The following is an 8,220-nucleotide window of genomic DNA, read 5'->3' as shown; positions in this document are numbered from 1 at the left end:
GAAATAAATTAAAATTCATTGTGGAGCGAAGCCAAAGTCAGAAATGAAACTTAGAAATTTTGGCAGCTAAAGGCATCTCATCTGTCTTCTAGGACCAAAGACAAAAATGAGAGACATGCAACCCCAAATTCCCAAGTCATAGAAGCTGGATGCCTCTCTTAAAATAGCAGGCAGTGACATCATTAACAATGTTGACATTTAAATTGACATAATTAGGTTCTTGAAGTTAATAACCCATCTGTGCAGATACATGGGCGATGCTTACCTCTGACACTGTGGATCCATCTATAGTGCAGGCCTGTGCTTGGCTCACACTTGGAGCCCTGCTTTGGATATATGGAGTCCTTTAATTTCATCTCATAAAACCTGAGGAGCCCAAAGGTGCTTCAGCTGCTTGGCTGGGATCCAAAGCAAATTTTTGGGTAAGAATATGGTGGGATATACATAAGAGCCTGAGGATGTATCCCTGTAAGGAGCATTGGGTCTGGCTTTGGAAGGGTTCAGTTCCCCTCATCTCTCTCCTCCTCTTACGTATCTTTGTGGAGCCTTGTGCTCTTCCAAGCGCAGGTCAAAACTGCGGCACTCAGGCATCAAAACAATAGCATTAGCAAAATCTGGAAGTTATTTGGTCAGAATCCTGCTGGGCATGTTTTGTTTGTATTTGTGTAGTTGCTCGGTTAAAGTTACTGCTTTTGGGGAAGGACATCATTAACAATGACAGCGTCATTTGGCACCAAGCTGTACCTTGAAATGCCTATAACAGAGTGATTATTTGGAGCAAACATGTCTGAAGTAAGAGCAGTGCTCTTGGCTGTCTCCCTCTGACTGTGAGTCTGCCTGTCAGAAGGGACTGACATGCTGCATTACTGATAGAACAAGGAAGGGAAAGGAAAAGAAGTCTCATGACTTCTAATAATAACTTTAAAATGTTCATTTTAATAGTTTTAAATGGAACTGTTTCCTACTTATGCATGTATTATATATGTAGAAATTAAGTGTTTCTTTTTTTTTTTATCTTGAAGTCACCATTTTTATTGTAAAATAAGCACTTAAAAAATAAGACAAAGAATGTAACAGAATTTGTTTAGAATTTGAGTGAAATGACTGCAGTCAAATGAATAGAAAACCTTTTCATTAACAAAAAGTTCAACCTTAGCTACCTCTTCATTGCTTTTTCAGCATCCTGCCTGAGTTTAAAAATATAATCTTTACTGAGCTCTGACAGTACCCTTTTCTGCATCCCATTGGACAAAATAGGTGTGAGATCATAGTATGCATCACAACTAGTTTTATAAATTCTCTCCCTAGATCATACTATCAAGAAAAAACACCCAAGCAGTTAGCATATTTAAATTTTTTATCTGATTTTTGGACCTCTGTTTTAAACTGGTACAGGTAGTTTTGGTGCAGTTTTTATTCTGCTGTCAGCTGTTCACACTGACTCCAGAATGCCACATCATGTTGATCTGATTTGAAATTTTATATGAAAAAAATGTAAATATTTGCTAATAAAATTTATGAATGAAATTTTGAAATCTGCCTGATTTGATGAATAGATTATGGCTAGCTGATTAGCAGGAAAGTTGTGTATGCATACCTGTGTTAACACTCCCTTTCAGAGGAAATGTGTCTATTGCAACCTGGATCAAGTTTGGGAGATTGCATCTCAGGTAATAATGGTAATAATAAGAGATACTTTCAATATTCCCTGCATCTAGGAAATTGCAAAATTAATGACCACAAGTGCAGAAAATGAGCATGAAATGATTTCACTTTTTGTGGGTTTAGTTTAGTTGGAAACAGAGCTGAAATGCAACTGCTCTGCATGCATCTATTTCAAGCATTGCTTTACCTGATGAAGACGTGCTATTATGTGAAATGCTCCTATTAGAAATTAGTTAGGTAATAGCTTTTTACAAGGATGAAGGCATTACTTAATGCTGAAATCTTTTAACACATGGACTGTTAAAAGGGTCTGCTCTTATCTCATTCACTGAGGAGGCAGTTTTGTCTGGAATTAATATTTTCATTTGCTCAGGGTGTGGGCACATTTTTTTTGCAAAACTCAAGGTCTGTGTGATGACAGGATTTATTTCATTAATTATTATTGCCACATATTGAAGCATTTTATTTCAATTCAGTAGACTATTTTTGTTTCCATAAATTATCCAGACAGTTTCTTGTATAAATGATGGGATGGATGCCTCTGGTGTTAAGGAAGATAAAAAGGGAAGGAAAGATATATTTGAGATTAGTGTTATGCAAGTTATTACCTAGCAGTCTGAGAAGAGTTTGCAGAAGTGCCTGATAAATACATTTAGAACAAGCCTGAACTGGAACTAGCAGGGCAGACAGTGAAGCTGCACATCCAGCTTTTGATTTTACCCATTTTCTCAAAATGCAGATGAATCACTTAGGACAGAAATCCATCCTTTCGTAATAACTTTCTTAGCTTATTTTCTGTTGACCAACAAAAGGCACTGTATTGTCTGTTCTGAGTAACTTTTAGTGCCCTTCATCACAGCTCAGTGTATTATTGGACTTGCTCCATGTTTCTGGTACAAGCTGATGAATTTTCTACCTTTGCCTACACCACTGCGAACAGAGGGTGTCACCCACATTAGATGAATTGGCAAGTGGCAATAGAGAAAATAAAGTCTGCATTTTTGTTTTGACGGCATACATGGGTGAAGGACTGGGGAGGTCTCTCTCTGAGAGGACTTCAGTGATGTGAGAAGGAGGGTTTGCATGATGTTTTTGATGTCCTTCTTCAGTAGAGGGTAGTTGCAGTGAGGTTGCAGCCAGAATGCTCTAAACTTTCCCTTCAGTACCTGAGGCTGTGTCCCATTACCACCAGTTCAGAAGGGGTTATTGTGAAAACCAAAGTTAGTGCTACTCCTGAGAAATGAAAGGGAGCATTTACAGAGTCAGGAACTACCAACAAATTGGAGAGAGGCATAAATGGGTGTTAAATGGGAAGTTTTCCTCTTCTTCTGAATCCTGGTACTAACCTAATGATTCCAGGTACTGGAACATTTGGACACTTCTGAAGGAAAGTTAGTTTTACAATTAGAAAGTAAAACATAACACTTCTGAAGCCTCTCTAGTGTGGGTTGGATCAGGTGAATGGTTAAAAATCCAGAGAACTCTTGAGTTTTAAGTTGAGACCAAATAAGTCTTGGTATCTATACTACAAACAGAACCTGAAACAGAAGTTCTTACTAGCAAGATAATGCCTTTCTAAAACCTGGCTGTAACTTGTTGGTCTTGTTCTTTCTTAAATCCACTCCTTTCCTCAAATGTGTTGGCATTTGCTTCCTTGAAGGAAAGAGGAAAACCACTTTTCTTTTAATTAAAGGAAAAAGTTTAATCACTTGGCAGCCCTACAGTGGATGAATGTCAGTGTACTTTAAGCTGAAAGTACTTGTGAAACCCAGCTCTTCCATCCTGCTGAGGCGTAGCTGCTATCTGGGGGATTCTTTACTGGGTTTTTCAGACACAAGAGGTGCATTGTGAATAGGAGGAGGTAATCTTACCAGTGAGGTAAAAGTAAAATACTTTAGGGAGACAGGCACACCTGGTGGTACCTGGACCAAACTGCATCAACCACCATCTAAATTAACTGTAAGAATTTGGTGCTTGTACATATGCATGAAAATAATTTATTCTTCATTTGTTAAAGGGACATTGCCAACACTGGTAGGCCTAAAATTAGCTTCCCAGCTGTGTTTTGCTTTGCAGGCACGTGCATGTCTGTTCTGTTCCTGGAAGCAGCTGGGTGTTGAAATCCACAAGAAACCTGCTCTGTGTGAAATGCAAAAAGAATATGTGATTTTTCAAGATTCCCTCCCTTTTGTTTGTTTTTCCTTACTTCTCCCACCTCTTTATGACGACGGCCTTTTCTGGCTGGAGACCAGAAATCTCTTCAAAGTTTCTGAGTGTTACTTTTGCTTAGGAGGTGAGAGCCTGATGCTGAGGCCAAATTTTCACCCATCAGTCCAACATGCCAGCTACAGGATGTAAACTGCATAGCCTCCTCAGAGCATGCTTGGCATTAACTTCTAGTTTAGATTCATGCTTCTCCTTGGCAAATTCATGCTAGCATCTTCCAGCCGAATGCCTAGTTTGATACTGAGAAGGAAACATGCGACTGGAAGAAGGAGGAACATGGATTTTATGGTTACAGATGAAGCTATTTTTTCTGTCTGGTCTACAGCCTTTCCTCAGAGACAAGACAAATAGATTTCCTAGACTCAGGAGAGCTGTTTTTTAGTGGCATTTCTAGATGACTGCAAACTAATTCTTGGCTTCTGAATTTTCACTCCATAATATATTTAGAAACAAATCATATTTAGAAACAAGCAATTCTCTTTTCAGTGTGGAAATATGATTCCTATATACCCTAAACAATATCCCAGCAGTGTCTGTGTCTGCTGGGTGAGACTTCCTTCATACATGCACATTAGTGAGGCTGAGGGCAGGTGGAGGGCAGTTTCTGAGAGGGATGGATGAGATCTGTCATTCCACTGTCACCTTGCGACATATTTTCAATTCTTTGTATTTCAGAAGGCACTTGGAAATTATCTTGAGCCTCAAAGGGTTATATAAGACCCCAAGGCTCTCCTTAGGGCTAGTGTGAAGAGTTTTTCTTCTTTCTTCATTCTTCTCTAATGATAATATCTGTGAAGTATCTAAGACATAGGAAGAAAATAATTTTTCTTTTAATGGTAGTAGTTATTCAGACTTTGTTCGTAACAGAGGTGGGCCAGGCATGGCTGTCACTGGACTTCATAAAATTAAGTATGATCTAGACTTTGACTGCTACAGAACTAGTGAAAAGCTAGACAGCTAGAGGTGGGTTTTCCATTGATCTATTTGGCCCTCGTGTTGCCAAATAGGAGACAAACTGCACCCCTGACAAAATCTTTTGGCAGCTGAAACACTGCGGAGACAACTGCAAAGTTCAGTTACAACTTAATGGAAGAGAATAAACATCGCACACCTGTAGCCAATGTTCATGGGAGGTTTTTTTCCTATACTACTCCTGAGTTCACTGAAAGCTTATCATCTGTTTGCTTAGCTGCTGGTTCAATTTAGAATAATATTTAACTCTCACAGAATCTAAACATCGATGAAACTTTAACTAGAAAATCGACAATTGCTATTGCTTCCAGGCAGAAATGGAGGAAGATGGCCATCATACATTGCTCTTCACGAGAGTTACCAATAAATATCTTTTATGAAAGGCTTGATAAACTATCTGCTATTAACATTGTCAATATGGAGAAAGTGAAGTCAAAGAAATGGTAAATAGCCTGCCCAGATCTAGAGGGAGCGCTAGGCTGTGCTTCTGCAATATTGTAGAGTATATACTGCTAAATCAAAACCACAGGAGCTCTATGGCAAAAATTGATGAACTGGGGTTTGTGTTTTATCCTGGCTTAAATTTATTGAAAATATTCTAAGGAGGTAATTTTCATCTGGACTTTGTGTATATATGTATCTCTGCTATGTTGAGGAGTTTTAACAGGTGTTATTACAGAGCTAGAAGCTCCAAGTCAGAAAACGTCTGAGAACTGACTGGTGTCCCTTTGACTGGTCTATCACAATCCATACTGGGCCTGCGCGAAAATAAAAGACCTCATAGAAAAAGGGTTTTATGTGGAAAGTTTGAATTGTAAGTGTCTGAAGTCATGTGATTGACCACATTATTTTTCTGCAGAGACCAGTGAGGTTTGTGGCTGTTCATGGCCTGAATGCAGAAGGAAGTAGAGAGCAGTGGCGATTACTCTGGGACTACTCCTCTCTGCCAGAAGCTTCCCTCTATACCAGGACAGCAGGCAGGTACCTTCTGAAAGATGATCCAGAGGCAAACATCCTCTTTGTGTGAACATGTTTTACCACTTCCAGCACAGATGAGTGGTCTGAGATTGACAAGCAAGGGCTTTTTCCGACAGGTGTCCCCTGAAAAGCTGAAAGCAATGGGCAAAGGCAAGCTAAAACTAGGTGAGCAACAAGCTCCTGGATAGAGTAAATGCTTTCTCTGTCTCCTCTCTAGGGTTTTTATCTTCTCTGTGGTATGCTGTCAAGATCCAGTCACTTCCTCAAAAAGTACCACTGACTAGGAAGCATCCCACACTAGCCCTTCTTGAGGACTGAAATCTCCTTGCAGTGCTCAGTGTCTTTAGCTTGTTAGCTCTGACCAAAGCAAAGGACTCCTACTTTACAGCCCTGTCCCAGGTGGTGTACCCATTTCAGGCTCAGGATGCAGTTTCAGGAAAATAAATGCAGTTGCAGTAGCAAAACAAAAGAGTAGTTGTTGCTTATTCTAATTTTAATGCAGTAACTTCAAGCTTGAAGGCTTTCCCTTGTCCTTTTAGTACTCATCAGCTCAACCTTGATTAGCCCTTAGTGAGCTGCAGCTGAGTATGATGAATTGTCATCCCCAGATATTGAAAGGAATGGTGGGAATCTCTGCTGGCCTGCCATAGTTTGTTGCTCTTGTTCAGGACCTCAGTTTGTCCAAACACACTGTGCAGCAGTGGGACCAGGGCATATGGGTTTGGATGCCCTAATTTGCACTTGAAGGTGCTTTTGTAGACCTGGTGTGCCACAGGTGTCACATGGAAGAGCCAGAGCAGCAGGCAGCAGGATTGTCAGCAGGATTGTCAGCCTTGGCTGATCCACCTCCTGTTGTGTCTTTGGGGACTATGCCAGGACAGGTTGGCATTGCCCGTAACCAACTTTTCTCCATTCTACCTTGAGCTAATGGCAAAGAAAAAGCTATTCCTCTGGGGAACACCCTCTCCCAGAAGCCTGTATGTCAAACCATCACTGTTCTGTACCACACAAGGGGAGAAGGGCCACTGATATGGCAAAGAGAAGATGTTTGTCAGACTGAAATGGAAAACGATAACACATTTTGAGTATTCTTGTTGAAGGAGGACTGCACATTTTGAGGTGGACTACAGCAGAAAGAAGGTGGCTATGTGAACTTGCTCCATCCAGAGTTGGGGATCATCTGCAGCCACCACAAAATGAGACTAGGAAGTATTTACTGAGCTCAGGTGTCATCTTCCTTCACACGGCAATACTCAGAGCAGGAGGAGGGACTGGAGCCAAGTGAGACTGGTAAGACACCGGTCTTACTTCTTCACTGGGACCTGCTTCACCTCAACAATTATGGCAACAAATACTGCTCTCTACACATCTCCACACCTTCCAGAGTTTTGAAGGGACACATGTGGTTGCCTTGTTATATTTTAATAATATGGCCCTTTAAGTCACAACTGTGTTTTACACTATGTTCAGCAGATAAACAGCCACTATAATTCCTAGGGCCTTCAAGGCAGTGCTTCAAGGTACCATGGCTCCTGGGCTGCCAGAAGGTCGCTGACCACAAGACCGACAAAGCCAAAGAAAATAAGACATCAGAGCAAGAGATTCAAGCAAGATGTTTTATTGCTTTTAAGTGAGCTCTTGTACAATTTCACAGCATGGCAAGAAGGAATCAAGGCTTTTGCATTAAATCATCATCCAAGGATGTCTCCTAATCTCTGATCTTCTCAGTCCTTATGGTCAAACAAATAAACTGAAGCTGTCACAAACGATGGCTGTAATTTGGCTTGATCCATTCCAAGCTCAGCCTGCTCCAGCCCAACACCATCTGCGTCCTCTGGCAAACAGCCTGCAGGACACAGCAAGGTCTTCACCAGGAAAGGTGGGCTGGATGTTCACCTGAGGGTGAGGACTTGTAGTTTCCACTGTTCAGGTACCCAAGCTGCTCATATGTTCTGTGGCAAAGCAGCAGCTGCTTGGGTGGCGAGCGACACAGATGGTTGGCATTGATGGTGAATGGCTCTGAGAGAGAGCATCAGCAAGTGCTGCTCGCCCAAGAACAGCAGTGGCACGGTCATTCTGCTATCTCATACTAGGCCAGCTCCAGAAGGCCCTGGCCAGCTCAGCCAACATCTATCAGGCCTGCATGCCCCACACTACGCTGGCTGTGATGCCTGTGGTTAACCTCTGAAAGGCCCCAGAGATCCAAGGCTTCCTGTTGATTGTGTACTACTCCTTGCTGGGGGAGGAGAAGGTAGGGAAATGTTTTCCATCCATTGTGGTGACACACCAGGGGAACCTCATGGAAACAAAGACTTCTCTGACCTCTTGAATCCCACTGGGGAAGGACTGCATGTGCTAAACGCCTCCTGAGCCATCCCA

The sequence above is a fragment of the Vidua macroura genome, chromosome 1, assembly GCF_024509145.1.
Source record: "Vidua macroura isolate BioBank_ID:100142 chromosome 1, ASM2450914v1, whole genome shotgun sequence".
Classification (NCBI taxonomy): Eukaryota; Metazoa; Chordata; class Aves; order Passeriformes; family Viduidae; genus Vidua; species Vidua macroura.
Note: the sequence above shows the minus strand (reverse complement) of the source record.